The sequence below is a fragment of the Pelodiscus sinensis genome, chromosome 10 (genome assembly GCF_049634645.1).
Source record: "Pelodiscus sinensis isolate JC-2024 chromosome 10, ASM4963464v1, whole genome shotgun sequence".
NCBI classification, from domain to species: domain Eukaryota; kingdom Metazoa; phylum Chordata; order Testudines; family Trionychidae; genus Pelodiscus; species Pelodiscus sinensis.
Window position 1 is genome coordinate 36742978 of NC_134720.1, and position 22694 is coordinate 36765671.

Here is a 22694-nt window from a genome sequence, read left to right on the forward strand (position 1 = left end):
TTCCTCCTCCTCATCCTGTCCCTGCTTGTCCACTCCTACCATTGTCCCTGCTCCTCCACCCCATGCCCTCTTACCCTTTCCTAATCTCTTTCACAAAACCCCTCTCTCTGTGAACCCCTCATCTTCTGCAGCCTCTACTAGTAGTTTGTCTGAGCTCAAATCCCAAGTACACAAACAAAGTGAAAATAGAAGCATTTTTCAATTTTATTGTTTGTTGTCTTCTTTGATGCTGTACTTTACAATTTGTGGGAACTGTTCAATTGCTCCTGTAAGCTTTGTGTTTTATTTAATATGAGGAAGGGAAACAAGGTTTGGTTGTAAACTAAAAGTCAGAGGGAGCAAGTGGTCCTAGAAGAAAAGACAACATATAATGTTTTATTCAGTGTACCAAGAGTTTGCTTTGGCACACTGAAAAAAGATTACCCTTTAGGAAATTGTATGCAATCATATCTTTGACATCCCAAATTAAGACATACTATGTTTATGAAGTGTACAATCCCTTTCCATGTTCTGCAATGCAGATATTCCTTTTTGGTATGGGAAAAATAGCCTGTTAAAACAACAATTTCAATAATGGATTGTAAAGGAACTCTCATCCTAGATAATATGGACTATTCTTCCTTTCCCAACCCTTCTGAGATATACAGTTGGTTTAGTTTTGTTTATAGCAATAAGTGTTTGATAAGTGGTTTCTTTTCCTACATTTGGCAATATGCTTTTTATATTTTTGCTCTAACTTGTCATTCTGTGTTCTTCCCTATTTCCTTTTTGAGTCCTCTTCTCTTTAGTCCCTAGACATCTGACAAATGGCAAGCATCTGGCATCTGGCAGTGTAACCCAAAATCTGTGAAATAAATGTCTCAGACTCTAATAGATTCCCCACATTGGGTTCTACATGGGAAGCAGGATGGGATGTAATAAAGCAAATGGTACTTTGTACTACATATTCAAAAATAATTCCTAACATATCCAAAGAGATCCTGGATCTTAATTTAATTTCCTGGAATGTAAAGAGTCTCAACATTCCAATTAAAAGAAAAAGGTATTATTAATACAAATGAAAGCCAAGGCTGATATAGTACTTTTGCAGGGGGCACACTTGACGAAAATTAAGGCTGCTAAGTTAGAACATGACTGGATAGGAGACAGTGTATTGCTGTCTCTGATCCAAATCCAAAGGAGTAGCCAATCTCTTCTAGAAAGCATTGGCAATACCACTTTGAATCAATTTCTATTGTTCAGGGCAGATTTTTAATCCTTAAAGTCACTATAAATTGATCAAAACTAATAATTGCTAATATGTATGAGCCTGACCTTGATGATCCTGAAACCTCTCATAGGCTCTTTACGAAGTTATATTGAGAACTCTATATCCCTACTGTGATTTTAAATAAGCTGCTTGATCCTTCTGTGGATCCTCCTCAGAATCATAAGCCAACCAAAATTAGAATGGTTCTGGAGATGCACGCTGAAGGATTTGGAACTATGCATTAACTGTCATTTTATACATCCAATGGGTAGGGAATCATCTATAGGGTAGCTCCTGATTCCCTGGAGAATTCTTCTTGATGTCCAGGGACTTGTTTAATTCTGTAATTGACTGCTCCATTAAATACAACTGCCTATTATTCTTCAAATAGCAAGAGGCCTGAATGAAAAACTGCCATGTAGATGGAGATTTAATTCTTCACTTACTATAGCCCCATTGCAAAATTTTTATTGAACAAGAAATTAGCTTGTGCCTGGAGACAAATGAACCCTTGGCATCTTCCAACAGGCTACTGAGAGAGCCACTCAATGCCTATTTGAGGGATAGAATTATAAGTTTCAGCTCTGCCAAGAAGAGGGAACATGGAAAAAATGATAGCCCTAGGAATAAAAGTAAAAGAGCTCAATTTGTCTTCTGTTACAGATCCATCTGCAGATTTGCTGCAATCTCTGATTAATTGTAGATATGAACTCAATAAGCTGCACTCAGTGGAGGATGAATTTGCCCTCTTTCAACTCAGGCAAGACTTCTGGGAATTGGATGATAAAGCTGAAAACAGCCTAAAGACAAGAGTTGTCTGCATCCAAAATCATAGCTATCCATAATAAACATAGTAAATTATGCACACCAGTAAAGATATCAAATGTCTATAAAGATATAATGACTATAAATACCTTCACAAATGGAACACCTACTTCACAGATGTTTTGGATCAAATTTTCAAAGTAATACATTGCCATAAATTACTGCAGTCCAGCATAGAAACTCCTCAAATGGAAGTAGTATATGTGGTTATGTAAGTACTGTGCTGGGTTAACTCAACTATAAAGATTGTGTGTTTTGGTGGCTGCAAGCATTACCAAGTGACTAAATTTCACACAAATGGAGGAGTAGGTCTACGTCTAGAAAAGAGCAGCACTATTCAAATATATCTGAGGAAGCAGTTAAAGTATGAATAGCTTATTGCTATAGACAACGATTCTATTAATTTGAAGAGATTTGGACCTGTGTCTTGATAAAGTTGGATAAAGAATACCGAGAGATCAAATAATGCAAGATTTCTATTCCACCTGACCTCTTTTCTCCCTCTTTTTGCCCTCTGTCTCCTCCTCCCAATTCAATTGTGTGTGTTTTCTCATTAGTATTCCCAACCTACCATGTGATGTCTGTTCAATATTATTTGAATATGCATTGTCTGTTTTGCAACAGTGAGAAGATGTAAAGTTGCATAATCACACAATTTTATTGGATATGCTGTGAGATGTGTAGTATTGGACAAACTATATGTCATTTATCTTTTTAAATTGTTTCTTTATGCCAATTAATAAAACCAAACGTCAAGATTTTGCTGAAGTTACCATACCTATATTTGGGAAAAAAAACCCCACCCAAACCACATAAGCCGTGCAAATTTACCTTACCTTAATCTACTATATATTTTAGAGAGCTTGCCTGTAGGTTTGATAAAGATCTCCTCCTAAATAGTAAGAGCTAGGAACACCAAAATCAGTATGTAGCTTCTTCTTATCATAACTTAAAGCAACATAAAGGGTCTGGTTGTGCCAAGAAAACAGGATGTGCCTGGAATGGGATTGCTTCTCATAAAACCTAACAGAAATGAGACTGAATCACCAAAGCAAGTACAGTCCTCAAAACTGACTTAATTGAATGAACATGGAAGGAGACTGCACCAAGATGAGCCAGAAAAATAGGATGAATGTGGAATAGGATTGCTTCTTAATAACCCTTACAGAAAAGAGATGAAATGGAGAAATTTGGAGTAGTGCTCTGTTTTGGCACAGCTAAATCAATGCTTACGGTTTGAAAACCAGAAGACAGTATTACTGGAAACCAAATTGACTATAGCCCTTTTTTTGTTAAAACGTAGTAATTGATAACAGTTTATAGGGATAAAGAAAAAAATACACCTCACAGAATTCCCACTTTTAAAAAATTACAACAAAAAAAAGACAAATTTTAACAATCCCTTTTTAAAGAAATCCAAAATAAAAATTAACAATAAAAATAAGACAGTTTTTTTGAAAAAAATACAGTCATTTAAATAAAGCATGTACGTTTTCCTTTTATTTAAAAAAACCCCACCTTTATTAATTAAGGATGTGAGCAATGCCAGGGAAATTGCTAGTTCAAATGAACATCTTAATTATCTAGATTATTGTCTTGCTATAGGAAAGCACAAATTCTGGTCTGCAAGCAGTTAGCCTTGCTTTAGCTGTCCATCAGAATAAAAACAAATCAATTAATTGTGTTTGTTTTTCTGCTTTCATTTGTCAAACTCTTAAATAAAAAGTGCCAAGGTGAACACACTTATGTTTTCAGTGAAAAAGGACCTTTTTGCCCTCTCAACCCTGTTGGATATAGTTCTCCTGATATTAATGTCATTGGAAATATCATGGAAACATGACTGCTTGTGATATTTCCAATGGAAATACCAACCAAAAAACTATTCAAACATTATTTGTTTTGTAAATATCATAAGGATATTTACGGATAAGAGCAAAGTAAAAGGGAGAAATGGAAAGCTGAGAGGACTGATAAGCATGAGAATGGAAACTGAGAAAACTCTTAACTGTATTGTAGCAAACAGTTTTGGATACAAGCATACAAATCCATAGAAGAAAAAATGTTCTGGAGAAGGTTCTCATATTGGATGTGAAAAGATTAATAAGATTTTAATATGCAAAAAGATCAAGAGAAATGGAAACCAGTGGAGAAGAGTGAAAGAGCTAAAGAAGACACAACAGTTTTGCAACTAAGTGTTGGTTAGAGAAGGGAGCTAAATGTATCAGAGAGAATACAAGTGATGGAATACATAAATAGTTCTTATATGTATGCATATTGACATCAACACTTTAGCACATTGAGGTAAATATTTAATGGAGAATTACTGAAATACATTTTGTTTAACCAAATTATAATAAATTATATATTGTTAATGCCCACTGTTGGGAATTAATAATAGCATGGATATGGGTCATGGATTCAATTCCTTCCCTAATTCTAACAAGTAATTTACATTGATGTGGGAACAGATCTTCTTGCAAGTCATCCTTAGTGAGCAGAGGCTAAATGTACCTCGGAATAACTAGGCAGACCAAAGATTCTCTTGATTCAATGGAAGTTGTGTCGACTTACTTGCTCATTTTGGACCCAAAACTGATTGCCAGCAAACTCACTGAGCAATGATCTTAGAATAAATATATAAATGATGTGAATTTTAAGAAGCTTTGTACTGTATAACTATGAGAATTCATTCATATCCAGGCTTTCAAAGTCCCATAAGTTTCTAGAAACAGGATAGCAGATAAGTGCAACTGAGCTGAATCAAACTCTTCAGTGTATTGGTTAGCAAGTAGCTGATTAGAACATTTAAGTTTTTCATTTAATGTTCCAGTTTATCTTTAGGAATTGGAAATGAAAGGAGTGGCCGATTAATTACTAATGATCAGTTAAGAGATCCGTAAGATGTGTAACATAGGCAATGGGAAGTCACATGTCCAAAAATTTCTCTTTTATATTTTTATGGTTACACTGTTCCCTTTGTCTGCCTCCCTGGTTAGCCTCATGAGGCAACAAAAGTTATATCTGAGACCCAAGTGGTATGCACAGGTTCTTTTCTCTTCCTGGACAATTCTAAATGCACAGTAAATAGTGTTCACTTAAACATAAGTGAAAGGAAATCAAACTCTTATCCTAATTTTCACATTCCTTTAAAAAAGCAGATAAAGCCTTCATTCTCTTTCAAATGCATTAGGGCACTTAATATCTTCAGAGAAATTTCATTTATTCTGCAGGAATGAAACCAAACTTACTTGGATAAAAATCTTAAAAGTTCTTTTTTTTTTCAGCATACTTGTCTGAGCTGGTGTGAGATAATATACTGTCTAGAAAACAGCTCAAAGATAAACCATAATCTTAAGGATTCATATGACATCTGTTGATTATTGTGTTATGAGATGCCATATCATTCCATTCCCATACACATATTTTACTAATGCAATAAATGTTTCCAAACTGTAATGATCAGACTGCTTAACATTAATTAATTTTTCCCTTATATATTTTGAGAACTGAGTTTCATAATTTGTTGATTGATCTGTCTTGCTTTGCTGATTCAGCCAAATTTTCAAATAAAATGGTTATTTGCTTTGATAATTGAATTGTGAAGTCTCATAATTGAGATATATAATTAACTAGGTTTGGGCATATTTTAATGACTATATAGAATTGTCTATAATACTGCAGTGCTCAATTAGCATTTTGTGTTACATGCTCAACTCAGCCTCTTGTACAATAGATGAGTTAACTACATCCTTACTAGCATGTACTACTAGTAAATTCTCAGCTCAGCATAACAAGACTGGGTATGCACTGAAATCCTCCTGAAGTGTGGCTCTAGCACTAAATTGCTCCAGCTCAAGTCCTCAACTAGCATAAGGTTCTGCATATGGTTCTGCAGGATATTACTGGACTGAAGTTCAGCTAAGCTCCTTTTGCAAGGCTCACACAAAGCTTATTCTTTGCTGCTTTCTGTATATGCAGATAATTCTTGTCAAATCCTTGCTTACTGTCTCCCTAACCTGACTTTTGTTGTGCAATAGGATTTCTAGAACTGAGCTGCTCACCTGACAGGATCAATGTGGCATACTGTGGACTCAGTCAAGCTGTATTGTTGTGGATACACATCTTCAACTTTCACACCTCCAGACAGACCTAATCCTGAAAACTTCCCCTCCACTCTGACCTTTCAGGATCAGTTATAAGGAGTGCTATTAGGCGTTAGAATTAATTGAAAAGTTTTTCTTTTATGAGTATATCCAAGAAATCAGCTATCAAAGGATTCAACTCTTACAAAAATAATAAACATGTCGGTCAACAAAGCAATGAACACAGAACTTGATTGGTAAAGGTCTTCTGGGATGTGTGGCTAATATAGGAAAATACATAGCATGAACAGCAGCGTATGAAGATAACTACTGAGCTATGCAAAATGAACAACAAATAGCTTGTTTTTTAGTTGTATATTTTATTAAGTATAATTACTTGGGGCTTTAAATCAAGAGTGGCATCAAAAAAACAAGCATCTCTCAAATTTAATTACTTGACCCTGCGGCTTGCATGATAAACAGGAATGGTGAGGTTGACGGTTAATGTATTAAACTAGTGTGGCTTCTACAAAGCCCTTTCTGATCATGGGTGTTTATTAGGAGGCAGTGGCTTTTATAGGAAAATATCCAGAATATAAAAACAATAGTAAAGTTTACAGTTGAATCAGCAAAGCAATACTAAATGGAAAAGAAAATTAACATGACTCACTTAAGTTGCATAGCTTATTTCAAGTTGATAGATGGAGGTTAACAAAATGCAGATGCAGTTGTGGAAATCACAGTGGAATTCTGAAGTTGAAGCTACCCTGAAATACTATGGCCACAGGTTTCTGGAACAGCTGAAGAGTGCTCAATGCAAGCAACCAAGAAAGCTTAAAAACAGTGTTGTTCCATATGTGGGGCATACTATGAAAGGTGTGGAAAAGCCGTGACTAGAATAATCAGTTTGCTGATTTGTATAAAAAAACAGTCATAGATCATTACAGTTTTAATAAGTATATATGCTCTTATTCCTTTTGATTGATATACATAAACATGCTTATTCTACACACTATACACTGAGCCCCTGGAATCTCAAGTATTGCCAATCATAGCAGTTTGCTGGAAATAACTACTAAGAATTCCAGAAGACAGTATTGCTGGGCTCTAATTTCCTAGTTAGGTTATAATATAAGGGCAAGCTAGGTTTTGCTAACCATCAAGAAATTATATCAAAGGTCTCCTTACTGCCACAGTCTTGTGAAATATTGAGTTTGAGGTTTGCTTTGAGTCTTGAATTGGACTCAGAGAGAACACAAATGATGCAGCCTCACCCTCTGAAAAACTGGGGGGAAAACTGATCCTAACCCTTAGAACACCTGTCTCAGTCCTTCAGTAAACTTATAGAAACACCATAGGATACAATTCATATGACTACCATTAGGTGACAACTCAGTTTAAAACTAATCACCAAGAACTGTCTTAAAATTTCCCTGACATGTAGGTAGTGCAGAGAATGAAAGACCATCTTTTGCCACCCTCTCTCACATTTATTTCAGTCGGGCTATGCACAGTGTAAGGACCTTCTCAATGTGAGGAGTGGCAGAACCTATCCCAGTGTGCCTTGCTTTGATGAAAGTATCCTATAATTTGGGGAGGGAGGAGCACATTCCATATTTCTAATAAAGCAACCCTGTTTGTGGAATCTGGCTTGATTCTGACTAATTCCGAGTCAAAGACTCTGTCCTGCTCCACTAAAATCCACTTGTATTGCTATCAAACAACAATACTTCCTAAGTGAAGTAGGAAGTGATAATCAAAGACTGGCTTCTCACTAGATGAATGGTTCAGAGCCAAGTCATAAACTCCAAATGACTCAACAGCTCAACTATCTCACATATTTATGTCTGGCTTTAAACATTTCATTAAAAAAATATTAACTTTGGCTCTGTGAGCCATTCCAATATTTTTAAAAGTTCACCTTCCTCAGAAGTTTTTGACAGACTGACTCAAAGGAATAGTGTCTCTAGCAGTTGGAGGTTAGGACTGGGAGTTAGGTAACATGGATTCTGTCCCTGATTCCGGCACTGGCTTCAGTGACACCAGAATCAGGGCCTAAATGCAGTGTCTCTGAAAAGCTTTTCTTTCAATTGTGGGGGAAATCAGTTTGCTGCGCCCCAGTTTATTCCTCTGTAACACGGTAGCAATAAAACTCACCTGCGCACAGAGTGCTTTGAAACATTAACATGAAAAGTACAATGCTGGAACTTTTTAAAGTTAACCTGAAGATTTAACCACACAGCCCCTAATAAATAAAAATCAATGGCCTTTGTGGGGATAAATCCCTGAGCTAGTTTTGGAAATCTTAACCTATATACAACGAGTGCAAAGTGTTCTGTTCTTAAAGTTAACTTATTTCAAATGTATGCATAATTTCAGTCAAAACAGAAGTACACTAATTAGTGCTGTGTATGTGTAACTAAACATGATCTCGTAACACAGAGCAGTTCAGCTTTACAAAGAAATCCTTCCACATAATTTACAAAGTTCATTTCCACATATTATCCTATTACTTACACAAACTGCTTGGAAAGGAAGGGTAAAATCCACAGTTTTCCCCCACATAAAATATGATTTTCCAGATTAATAATTTACCAGATAGCTCTATTCTGCCTATAGGGTAAGCAAGAAGAGAAGAAGGAAAAAACAAAGAGAGATTTCCAGTGATAACATGTAAAATATGCATAAGCAACATTGAACAAAAACAGAATTACCTTAGCAGGTTCCTGAAGTCATGCACCATCAAGTTACATGTAGCTTTGCTCTAGAATTAATTCAGTATTTAATAATTTAGTACTAAGAGATGAGGGGACATGCACTGCAGCATATTACAAAACGGTTTGGAAACTTCAGAGATTTGAAAATGCAGTAACTGACTATGTCAATTCCCTAAATTCAGCAACATACCAAACTAGGTCTGATACCAGTATTAACCCTGGATTCTTACCTACTCATCTAGTTCCTTACCATGGGGTTTTTCTTGCTATAATATGTGGCAATTCAATTAACTGAACTCAGGGAAATAACTGCAAACGGTATTACTCTAAAATTAGACATTTTCCTGAGTAAAAAATGCAGGATCAGGCCTTATAGCAGTAATCAAAGTGTGAATCACTACTTGCAGTTTTGCTGTCTTCTTTCAAAACTAGTTTCGTTCCTTTTGTTGATGCATTTGGAGGAGAGATGGAACCTTTGTGGTTATGGGTATGTGTGTTTTTTTAAAGCTCTTGACATTTTGTGGCTCTACCAGAAATGAGTAAATAAATGACCGTGAAAACTGTCCTGATTGTTATTACAGTATATCTGTTTGTTTCCCTACTGGCTTCAGCAACACTGCAGATGAAACAAATCCAAAACACACACATATGCAGTTAGGGAATCTCTTTTAAAAGTGCAATAAAACAAAGAGAGGAAGGAGAGAGAGTGGAATGCAATATCAAGACAGCCAATCTTGCTTTCCTTGTAGAGTCAGAATTCCCACTGAAACAGTTTGCACACTAGTATCCCCTAGCCTTTCAATAATAATACAGTTAACTTGGGGTGTATGGCGTTGCATGATAGTACCTCTAATGGGGTAGTACCTCTAAAGGAGGGCTTGTCGCACTTCTTTGGGAGTGGCCCATTCTTTATTGATTTCTATTGGCACCCAGCTCTCACCTGTGTCTCCACTTAGTTGCTTTCTATGCGCAACAGCCACACCCCGGGCAACAGCTTGACAGGCTGGCTAAACCAGGTGAGGGTAGCCGATGGGTCTGAAACCATTAGTGAGTTAAGGACTTGCTCATCCCAGCATGCGAAGACTGCTTCGATGGATCAGGCAGAGGAAATCCTTATGATTCAACAGCTGAGAAGGTGTTGCAGCAGCGCACTATGGAGTGCGTGGGCATGTCAGAGCATTTAAGGTGACATGGCCATCCAATGCAGCCAAGGTAGTCTCCAGAAGTAACGATTTTTCGTGGCACTGGATTCTGACTTCTGAGGCCAAGAGAGTGGGATCGTCTCTGTGCAAAGGCTTTCCCACTATAATATTTTTCACGCACAGGTTATGTTGTGCAAAAAAAAAGAAGTTGGTAATGGGAACATGGAACGTCCGTACACTCATGGACAGTGAGGATACAGTAAGACCTCATTGGAGAACAGCCCTAGTTGCTAAAGAGCTTTCATGCTATGGTACTGATATTCCTGCCTTGAGTGAAACCAGGCTTGTTGAAGAAGGATCTCACTGACCTAGCTAGTGATTATACCTTTTTCTGGAAAGGGAAAGCACAGAATAAGGATAGGATCCATGGAGTCTGCCTGGCCGTTAAGACTAGTCTGATGAAACAACTTTCGGACCGCCTGTCACTATTAACGAGAGGCTCATAAAGCTACGCTTATCCCTTAGTCACAAGTGGTATGCAATAGTCATCAGTGCATATGCTCCCATCACGAACAGCACAGAGGAGTTAATTGAGCAGTTTTACATCGACCTGAGTTCCATTCTGTGCTCATTGCTGGCCAACGACAAGTCGATATTGTTGGGAGACTTCAACGCTCGACCACAGTCGATGGGCGGGAGTGTTAGGCAAACATGGCATTGGCAAGGTGAACAGCAACGGCTTATTGCTCCTGAGAAAATGTGCAGAACATGACCTCCTCATCATGAACACAGTGTTCAGGATGGCAAACAAATACAAGACTAGCTGGATGCACCCTACATCGAAACAATGGTACATGATAAATTATGTCATTGTTCATCAGTATGATATTCAGGATGTCCTCATCACCAAAGCCATACGAGGAGCAGAGTGCTGGACTGACTATAGGCTTGTCCGTACCATTTTCAAAATACACATCGCTCAGCATCACCCAAAGCGCTCAAACCTCATCCGAACAGCCTTTATCATTGCCAGACTCCAGCAGCCTTCTCATCTGCGTAAGTTCCAGTCAAGCCTTGATGAAAAGTTAACTGCCAACAGACAGTCCGATTCAGAAGTGGAGCCAGTTTAGAGAAATGATGATGGAGACAGCGAAGTCAGTGCTCGGTCCCAAGAAACACAATCATCAAAACTGGTTTGATGAGAATAACAGTGCTATTGAGGACCTGCTTGCCAAGAAGAACAAGGCATTTATGGAGTAGCAGAATGACCCAGGCTCCATCTCTGAGAAAGACAGGTTTAAGTTCCTCCAGGTCCAAGCTCAGCGAGAAATCCTCAAAATGCACGATTAGCGGTGGGAGAAGAAAGCTGAAGAGGTGCAACACTATGCTTACTTAAACAGCCCAAGGGAGTTCTTCAGCTCCATCAAGTCAGTCTTTGGTCCTTCCAAGTCTGGCTTTGCCCCCTTGTTGTCTGCAGATGGAGCCACATTGATCAGGGATAAGGCTGGCATTAATAACCGATGGAAAGAGTATTTCAATCAGCTCCTGAATCGACCATCATCAGTCGATCAGTCAGCACTGGAACAGATCCCTCAGAAGCCAACCCTTGAAGACCAGGGAGATCCTCCATTTATTGACGAAGTTAGAAAGGCCATCAGGCAGATGAGTTGTGGCAAGGAATCTGGCAAGGATGGAATTCCTGCAGAACTGTACAAGGTATTTAATGAGGAGTCACTTAAGTTTTTCATAATGTCTTGACCAGTATTTGGGAAGAGGAAGAAATGCCATCTGACCTCTGTGATGCCATGATAGTTGCTCTGTACAAGAATAAGGGTGCAAGAGGCAACTGCGGGAACTATAGAGGTATCTTGCTTGCTGCTTTCCGTTGCTGGGAAAATCTTCACCTGCATCATCCTGAACAGGCTAATTTTGACAGTATCAGAAGTGAGTCTCTCCGAGTCACAATGTGGCTTCCACCCTAATCACAGTACTGTCAATATGATCTTTGTAATGAGACAGGTGCAAGAGAAGAGCCTTGAGCAGAATATGAACCTCTACTCTGTCTTCATTGATCTGACGAAGGCATTCGACGCGGTTAACAGAGATGCATTGTGGATCATCCTCGGGAAGCTCGGTTGCCCACCAAAGTTCATCTCACTCATCAAGCTGTTTCATGATGACATGACAGGAGAGGTACTCTCAGATGGTATGCTATCTGAGAAATTTAACATCTCTAATGGCGTGAAGCAGAGCTGCATACTCACCCCGGGGTTTTTTAATCTCACTCAAGTCTTCATGCATGCTGTTAGAGACCTGGATCTTGGTATTTACATCACTGTTTGATTTGAGACACCTTACTGCAAAGACCAAGACACTGGAGAGGCTTATCACCAAAGCGCTGTTTGCTGATGACCGCACCCTTATGGCACACCAAGAGATCCACCTGCAGACCATCATTGACACGTTCTCTGAAGCATCCAAACTGTTCGGTGTCGCAATTAGCCTTGGAAAGACAGAAGTCTTCTTCTAGCCTGCACCAAACAGTGCTCCCCCATAGCCATGCATCACTATTGATGGCACACAACTGAAGGTAGTAGACAACTTTAAGTACCTGGGCAGCACAATATCAAGTAATGGATCCCTCGACAAAGAGATTACAGCGAGGATCCAGAAAGCCAGTCAGGGAGATTGCGTACTAAAGTTCTCCAGCACAAAGATATTCGCCTTTCAATTAAACTCAAGGTATATAGTGCCATGGTCCTCACCTCTCTCCTGTATGGCTGTGAAACATGGACTCGGTACTGTAGACACATCAAGCGGATGGAGCAGTTTCACATGCGCTCCCTACAATCAATCATGAGAGTATGCTGGCAGGACCGAATTACTAACCAAGAAGTGCTTGATAGAGCTAGTTCCACAAGCATCGAAGCCAAGATCCTTCAGACCCAGCTTCGATGGTCTGGCCATGTTCTCCGCATGGACAAAAGCAGGATCCTGAAGCAGCTGTTCTATGGGGAGCTGGTACGTGGTAGTCGCAAACAGGGACACCCGAGGAAGAGATATAAGGACAACCTGACAACCAACTTTCAGTAGACAGGCCTTCAACCTCGACAATTTGAACTAGCTGCTGCAGATAGGACTACTTGGCATTCCCTTCCAAGGAAAGCAGTGACAAAGTTTGAGGACCACTGCCGCCAATGCCTCGCAGCTGCACATGAAAGACGATATAGAGCTGAGTTCTATCCTGTCCTGACAACCGGTGTTCCATGCCCTGTCTGTAACTGCATGTGTGCTTTGACCTTTGGGCTCCAGAGCCACATGTGTTTCCACAAATGAAATGCAAAACATGTCTTCCTCGGCTCCCGAGAGACAACCAACAACAACAACAACAATTAACTTCAATAATAATTCCTATAATTATTGCTAAATTCTGTCCTGGGCAAAAGATAGAATGTTGTAGTTAATGGTCACAAAAATGTATTTTGAAAAAGAATCTTCCTGCCCCACTGTTATATTGCTAATTTTAAAACCAAGAGCATTCCATATTAAATTGATACATCCATTCCTTCATCTGTGTATAACCTAACTTGAGAATTGTTAGGCAAACATTTGAGCAAGTGTGTGGCTTGGTGTATGGTGGAAATGGTATACCTAGCTTTTAGTAAGGCATTTGATATGGTGTAGCCAGACAGGAACCCCCCTTGTAACATCCATTTTTGCTTGCCTGGAGCATGCAGGGCACACAGAGCAGAAGGCCCAGGCTGTGTGACCGTGAATGGCTGTAAACAGAGATATGCCAATTGCTGACCAAGAGGCTACCAAGGAGTGCCTTGACTCAAACCCATATTGATACGAACACACAGCCGTCCGCGGGGGGAGGAATCTCTCGACCAGTAAAAAAATGTCTAGTACTCACAATTTAGTTATCTCTCTTGCAAGTGTAAATTAACTTGAAACTTGCTTGTAAGAACTGGCGCCATAAAACTGACCAGTACAATTTAGCCTCTTAGATAAGAAAGATGATACGGGCCCCTATGGGTATAAAGATGGGTCCAGCAGCACATTTACTCTGAGTGTCAATCTACCATCTATCTGCTGGTCGGGTTAGGTGTTTGATCTCCCGAGGTTCCACGGAGACGCCCACCTCGTATTCGTCTTTCCTAGGAATTGAGAGACCGGCCCTGGCCTGACACGCTGGAGTCGAGAGGCACAGAAAGGGGTAAAAATTGTACCTGGATGTGGTCCTTTGTTTAAGTATATATATATATATATACACACACACACACACACATAGGCTACGTCTACACTGGCCCCTTTTCCGAAAGTAGGAATAAGATCCTCCGGAAAAGGGCTTTTTTTCCGGAGGATCGGGGCCAGTGTAGACGCTCTTTTCCGGCTTTTCTAAAAGCCGGAAAAAAGCGGCGGACATTTTTATTTAAATGCCGCGGGGGATATTTAAATCCCCCGCGGATTTCCCTATTACGACCTGTGAAATTAACATGCCCCTTTCGGAAAAGGGGCCAGTGTAGACGAGCCCATAGTGTTAGAGCTCTTTAAAGATTAAGCTGTCACTTGGTACCATTATTTCTATTTTCTATCTTTACCTTTTTTTTCCTGTAACCATTTTTAAGACCTATATATTTGCTAGCATTTAAGAAATAGAGCAATAGCCATTGTAACCATATGATTTATAAGCTTCCTTAATAAACCTGTAACTGTTTAAGCTTTAACCTGACTCCTTCAGTTGCTGTAACAAAACCAAGCACAATTTAAAAGAACTTCAGCCGGTCATAAAGGGACAGACATAGGAAGAGCTTGGGCGTTTGGATCTGTGTCACTCCCAGGTGACAGGTCCGTTGGGGCACCTTTCAGCCTTCCCTAGGCTTCCCGCTGCGAAGGAACCCTGTGTTCTAGCTGCTAAAATCTAAGGTGTAATAAGCTCTTCCTATAAAAAGGGGCATCTGTTGGCCTGCTGGCTACCCTCTGCGAAGGGACCCCGGTCCTAGTAGTAAAGACACGGATGTTAAACCTTTTCTCGGAAACACACACACACACACACACACACACACACACACACACACACTGCCCTGACCGTCGGCTGACATATGGTCTCACATGATCTTATCAATAAACTGGGCAAATACAAGTTAGAATGGGCTTCTATAAGCTAGGTGCATAACTGGCTGGATAACTGTCTTCAGAGAGTAGTTATTAATGGTTCACAATCTTGCTGGAAGGGCATAACAAGTGGGGTTTTTCAGGGGTCTGTTTTGGGACTGATTCTGTTCAATATCTTCATCAGTGTGTTAGATATTGGCACAAAGAATATGCTTATTAAGTTTGCAGATGATACCAAGCTGGGAGGGTAGGGTCATAATTCAAAATGAACTGAACAAACTGGAGAAATGGTATGAGGCAAATAGGATGAAGTTTAATAAGGACAAAGCCAAAGTACTCCACTTAGGAAGGAACAATCAGTTTCACACACACAGAATGGGAAGTGACTGTCTAGGAAGGAGTACTGCAGAAAAGGATCTAGGGGTCATAGTGGAACCCAGGCTAAATATGAGTCAACAGTCTGACGCTGTTGCAAAAAAAGCAAACATGATTCTGGGATTCATTAACAGGAGTGTTGTGAGCAAAACACAAGAAGTCATTCTTCCACTCTACTCTGCGCTGAGTTGGCCTCGATTTGAGTAGTGTGTCCAGTTCTGGGCACCACATTTCAAGAAAGATGTGGAGAAATTGGAGAAAATCCATAGGAGAGCAACAAGAATGATTAAAGGTCTAGAGAAGACCTATGAAGGAAGACTGAAAGAATTAGGCTTCTTTAGTTTGGAAAGGAAAAGACTGAGAGGAGACATGATAGTGGTTTTCAGGTATCTAAAAGGGTGTCACAAGCAGGAGGGAGAAAAATTGTTCTCCTTGGCCTCTGAGGATAGGACAAGAAGCAATGGGCTTAAACTGCAGCAAGGGAGGTTTAGGTTGGACATTAGGAAAAACTTCCTAACTGTCAGGGTGGTGAAACACTGGAATAAATTGTGTAGGGAGGTTGTGGAATCTCTATCTCTGGAGATATTTAAGAGCAGGTTAGATAGACATCTATCAGGGATGGTCTAGATGGTACTGGGACCTACCAGTCCCTACCAGTCCAGGTCCCTACCAGTTCTAGTGTTCTATGATTCTATGTTCTTACCTTTTCTCACGTGAGCAAATTTATTAATGAAAATGAGTATTAAGCAAAAGCATATGCTTAAGTGTTCATATGATTGGGGCCTGAGACTGGAGTTACCTGAAGATATGGACCCGGTCTTCTTTTATTCCTGTTAAGCTCAATATACATCTAAGTTGCTACATAAATCATAATGCAAATCTAAAGTTGCATTATAAGTAACTGTAAAGAGATCATTTAACTGAATAAGTTTCCTTTCTTAAATTAGTGAATGTTTCTTAGGGTATACAACACCAAACCACATTGCCTTAAGGAACTGTAAACATTTTAGAGTGATTTGCATTTTCTAGAAAGAAAGCAAAGAGGTCAGTGAAACAGACTGCAGACAGCCAATTTGGCAACAAACTCCTGCTGTTTCTTAAGATGAAAAACACCACTTAGAGCATATTCAAAGTTTACAAAAGATCCCCAATTTACCTAATCAGTTTCCATTAGGTACATTAAAGGCTAAGTACAAAAAGGATTTTAATAGGTTTAGAGCCCTATTGGTTTTATAAGTTAGTAACACTATTATCCCCACAGAGTGGGCTCTCTGAAGTTTCTGTAACACTCCAGCTAGGGTAAAGAGCATCAGCAAAGAGCAAGCTTAACAGCATGAATGACATTGTCAGGTCAAACTCAGCCCAAATTTAATCCCTGATCCTGTGCATGGATTCACATAAATTTACATTTCCCCACAGATCTTCATTACATTTAACAGACTCTACAGGGGTACAAGAGTCCTTGTATCCATCCAGGTCATGAGCAGTCATATCTGGTGATTGGATCAAGAAATCAACCTACTAGTTACAGCTGAGTCCAAGATGGGAAGAGACCAGCAGCAAGCCAAGGATCAGTACTGGAGGAACATAAGCAAAATCCCAGAGGCAGAGGCAAGAATGTAAGTCAGAAGCAGGAAGGGAACAGAGACTGAAACAAGGGCAAGCGTAGCTGCAGGTACGGTACACACTGAGCAGTCACTGATCTACTGTGGCAGCCAGGCCTACTTGCCAGGCTGAATAGCAAATCAAGGGGCCGTGGCTACTCCATCAGTTCCAAGACAATGCAGCTGAGCTCATAGATTGCCAGTCAGTAAAGTTACTTAGGGAACAGGCCAGCAGCTGGTCCTCACTGATTTGGACCCTGACAGTCCCTACCGATTTGGGTTTTAGGTCCTAAATTTTATAAAAGCCTATATGAAACATTTCTGCGAACAGTATTTTTAAAAGAAAAAAAAAACTTTTTGGAAATTATTATGAGAGGAGTAGGAGATCTGGATCCACACTGGAGCATTCCCAAAGTTAGGGAGTTTGTGGCTTCAGGCTTTATCTGGGAACAAACTCCGTGGGTTGTTTTATTTTGTTTTATTAATAAATACATTTTCACTTGCTGTTCTTGCAATCCAAAGATTGCAATACTCTACTAGGCCTTGATCTTTTCCAGCTAAGTTAATGGCAAAACTCCCACTGAGCAAGACTGGAGCACAATAAGATCTCTAAGATCGCGGTTAAATGAGCATTTGTTTTGCCAGCATATGCACTGATGTGCACAGTTCTATGTCATGGGGAGATATCCTTCCCACATCATGGGTACCACCACTTATTAAGCTGGATTTATTATGGCAGTGGGAAAGTTCTCTCCCATCGGCATAACACAGCTATATGAGCAACCTTTCAGCAACACAGCTGTGCCACTCTAAGTGCAGACATGGCCAAATACAAAAGGCAGTGACAGCGAACTCAACAACATGAGTACAAACATAAAGAAAACTAATTAGTCCTCTGTATTTTCACATAGCTGACACCTGAGTAAAAATCATCAACAAGCTAGAAATTCTCAGTCTTCATTTCATTATATTTCCATGCACTAACACTTCACACACACTTTAGTATGTGCCTATACATAAATGTGGACCTCAACTTACTATGGTGATAAGCATGATATAAACGGAAGAAAAAAAATAAAATACAGGTGGGACCTCCCTGATCCAGCATCCTTGGAACCTGAGCAGTCCCACTGGACCACGGGAAGCCAAAGCTCCCCTCAAAGCTGTTGGCCCTGCTCCCAGGTGCTAGGCCACCAGGCTCTGCTCCCAGCTTTGGCCAGGGCTGTGCTCCCTACCATGCCAGCACTGCTGGGGCTACACTCCCTACCACCAGACGACCAACTCTGGGCACCTTATGCTGATCCAGCAGTATCCGTGGTTCTGATGGACCACAGATGATACTGGACCAGCATGTCCCAGATTTTAGAATCTCAACCTCTACTTACCCTTATGCAAAGCATATATTGCACATGAGCACTAAGAGAGACTGAATCGGTACTATATCTTCCCTTTACTTCTAGCCCCATAATATGGCAAACTGTCCTCTTCACGTTTGCTCTGGGTATTGTCCTGGGACTCTGAAACATTTCAAATCAAAAGGCCTTGCTTAATAGTCGATCCTACACCCCTCAAAGTGTCACAGCCACCTGGTTGTTCTGTGCTGCCATGACTCCAAACAGTTGTCATGAGCAGCTGCCCTGTCACAAACCCATATGCTGTGATGCAATAACAATTGTCTCACACTATTGCTTCCAGTAGCCGCTGTTGTGCAGGGCTCTATCACTGGTCTTAAAGTAGGCCAATTCACATTTGCTCTGCTGATGTAAAGTGGACATAAATCTACCATAAAGGCCTCTTTGAGGAATTTCTCAAGGTGTGGGACTTACTTGAAGGCCCAGAGTCAGCATAAATGGCTGCATGCCCCTACGGCTAGAGTTCTGGAGGCAGGCAAGGGGCATGTCCAAAAGGAAAGGATGTGTAGCAGGGCCATCCCTATAGATGCTGGTAGGTGAGGACTTGCGAGTGTGAGCTGCTCTACTGTGTCCCAGGCCAAACCAGCTACTAGCAGTCCCAGCATAAGTCAGGCAAAAAGACGGCCTAAGCTACCTTTATGTCTCCCTCAGTCCCTACTCTGAGTGCAGCTCAGAGGCAAGAATGATATTTCTCATGGTTCCCATGAGACTTCTCCAGATGTTCAAGAACTCAGTTCAGCTCCAGTTTTGCCAGTCAGGTTCCTTTATTTGCATACAATAAGCTATGAGTTGACCAGATTCAAGTAATGGGTGGGGAAAGTGTGCGCCACTACCCACAGTTATACAGTGTAACTCTTCCTTTGTACACATTTACACAGCATTGAATTTATTATGCATTCATCATGTTTTGGGGCTTGGCTTAGTAACTCTGTAGGAATCAGTCCTGGTACTGCATGGTCTATCCACGCACTGGCCATATACAACTTACTCTAAACCTCATCATTACATGCCCAGCTAATCTTATCTGTTGCTAGCTTGTCCACTATAAATAGTTCCCTGAGTGATCCCCTTTATCTTAGCCAATATGGACATTCTGTTTCTAGACTGCTAATTTATTTACCTCCCTAATCCTGTCTCTCAAAAAATAAGGCCTCATTCATGTCTAATTATTCACGTCAGGCCTAAAATATTAGGCCAAAGTATCTCTTTCAAGTGGCAATTTCACTCCCTCTGGGATACCTGGCATTGGCCACTTTTTGAAGAGGAGATACTGGACTAGATGGACCTTTGGTCTAACGCACTACGACTGTTCTAAGTTATGTTTTTATGGCATTTATTTTAACTAAATCAATTTCATTGAAATATTTAAGCAGGATATCCCATGTTCTAAGATCCAGTAGCGATGGTTCATAATTGCAGTCTGGATGAGATATGATGAAGAGTAGTGTATTTAAGAGCTACCATGTTTTCAGGTGAAGAAAAACCAAATTCGTTAGGCCAGGCAAGTCCAATAATGGGGCAGAAGACATGGTGGCAGTCTGCGATAACCAGAGAAGTAGATTCTGTCTGCAAAGAAATTCTTTTCTTGAAACCTGGAGGGATTCAGATTCTTAAAGTTCCTATTGAAAGTTGAATTCTGGCATAGCTGTTACCCACCGCCAAGTCTTTTTCTTTTGATACCATTCCCAGCCAATCTTCATGCTAAATATTAGTGAACATAGCAAGATATAAAAAATGGGGCCTAGGTAAAAGGAAGGAATAGTTCAGTACAACATTTCTTTGCTTCTGGGAGCTGTGCCAAGCCACAGACGGTGCTGTCTGTTTTCAAGATATAAATTCACAGGATGGGTTATTTTCACAATTTGGCATTTGTACATTTAATTCCTGGGAATCCTGAGAGCACCTGCAAAAATACATAAATAAATAAATAGATATATAAATAAATAAAAACAACTAGAGCTAATTGCTTTTCTCCTTTCCCAGTGTTGTATTTTTAAATAATAGAGCTACACGGAGTTAGCCATGAAAATTTACCAACCCAGGCACAAAATCAACTTACCTATCCTCTTGACCATAATTATTGACTTTAGTAATAATGGACTTCAGGTGAGGATTTCAAAGGCACCTAACTGCTGTAGGAATACAAAACCTTTTCAAAGTCAGCAGGATTTGTCCTCTAAGTCATCTCAGAGCTTTTGAAAATCACATTCCAAGTCTTTACACATTTTGTGAAGGGCTCAAAACATTTCTCAGTATAAATAACTAAATACATACATATATACATATATACACAAATGTTCAATTATTTATTTAAAAACAAATAAATAAAACAACCACATTCTGTCAGGCACTCAGATTTATATCTCAGAGTAAAAATAATGACGTTCATTCTCCTTCAGCTTGTATAGATATTTATGCCTGGGCAAAGTGATTGTAAAATAACATAACCAGTGCAAGTGAATGGGGAATTTTGCTCTGGCAGCTTTTTACACCCACATTGACAGGTTTCATTGACTATACGAGGGCCTAGACCAGGAATGGAGAACCTTTTTTGGATCAGGGCCTGACCCACTGAAAAATCAGTCAGGGAAGTAAAAAAAACCACCCTTCACTCACATGGCCCCCGACTCAGGAGAAAGACAATCCCCACAGTCCCCTTGCACACTAGAACCTACAGGGGGCCCAGGCTAGTAGATTTTGTGTGCTTCAGCCCCATGGGGGAATTGTGGAGGGAAGGTTCAAGCACCAGCATGGCTTTCCCAATTCCGGTGGGGAGCCCTGAGTCTTGGGGCTGGATGCGGTAAGCTGGAAGCCGGATATAGCCCCTGGGCCTTAGGTTCCCCACCCCTGGCCTAGATGGTGAAAAATCAGACTCCATGTGCTCAATTCTTATTTACACTAAGAACATAAGAATGCTTCATACCAATGGTCCATCTTGCTCAGTGTCATGTCTTCTGACAATGGACAGTGCCAGATGCTCCAAAAGGAATGAACAGAAAAGAGCAATCATTAAGTGATCCATCCCTTAAGGACCATTAACACCATTCTGGTAGTGGTGAGGGACCTAAAGTGAGTATCAAGGCAACTGGTATAATGGTGCTTTCATGTAAGTGAAAAATCAAGCATAGTACGCCAACAGATGTGTACACCATATGCTAAGGAATTTGGCCAGTTAGAGGTAAGAGTGCTATGCAATCCTTAAACCCACTTCCTGAAGCACTTTATGTTTCCTTGGAGCATCTCATCCTAGCACTGAATGTCCCCAGACTAGTTAATTTGCATTAGCTGGTGTGATATGACATATCTAAGGCCCTGCTTATGCATAAACTTGCTTTGGCTAAATGAAACTGGTTTAAATTAAACCATTTCAAAAGCCTGTGAAGGCATTCTTACTCAGTTTAAGAATGGCTAATTTTAGGTTAGTTTACACATATTCTTAATTTTAACTAAACAAAAAGAATCCTATGAAATAAAAGAGCACATACAATCCTTTTTTACTAGTTTAGCTACGCGGAGTCAAAATTGTAGCATAAGTTAAACTGTTACAATTATGCATGTATATAAGCCCTAATATCCCAGGATGTTGTGATGAGTGCCTTAGAAATATGGAGAGTGCACTAAGAGGATTAGCTACTTGACAGTTCACCTCAACCTTTCAGGATCCAGGACTGAGCATGGAACAAAGACCAGTATGAGAAAAAAATGCAGGAAAAAAATTATTTGGGATTCATGTATTTTATGGAATTGACATTTCTACAACCCTTGTAAAATCAGAATTTCAGTATTTCTCATATCTGTTATTTATAGCAACAAAAGAAATTTTATATAGGTTTATTACAGTAAAGATGTAAGGAAAAGCTTTCAATCTCATCATGTTCCACATCATTCTAATTATCAAGTCCAACTGAGATACTCTATTAGAAAGCAGATAAAGCATAGAAACAAAAAACTCTGGTTATGTATCAGTACTACCGCTGGAGTTTTAATACCACTTTTATTTTAATGTGCTTTTTGCATTTAAGATTTAAAACTATACCCAAAGGATGGGTGGGAAGTACAATTATGTGTGTTAAAAAAAAAGGCAAATTGTAACATCTTTTACTTTTGTTCAATTTACCTAAAAAGATTTCAAATAAGAGGAAAGTCAAGGAAAGTTATTACAAATTCTGA

General features: G+C 39.8%; 1 long non-coding RNA gene across 2 annotated transcripts in view; it reads right to left on the reverse strand.

Moving 5' to 3' along the window:
* Positions 1-18699, reverse strand: part of LOC112546546 (uncharacterized) — a 53551-nt gene extending 34852 nt beyond the window's left edge. Inside the window, exons 1-2 of one of the 2 annotated variants that reach the window (XR_012906402.1) lie at positions 18498-18699; positions 8871-8920 (exon numbers count right to left, since the gene is read on the reverse strand). This is a non-coding gene — a long non-coding RNA (uncharacterized LOC112546546). The remainder of the gene's footprint in view (positions 1-8870; positions 8921-18497) is intronic. The other variant, XR_012906403.1, reaches the window with a different exon arrangement.
* Positions 18700-22694: the final 3995 nt, after the last annotated feature.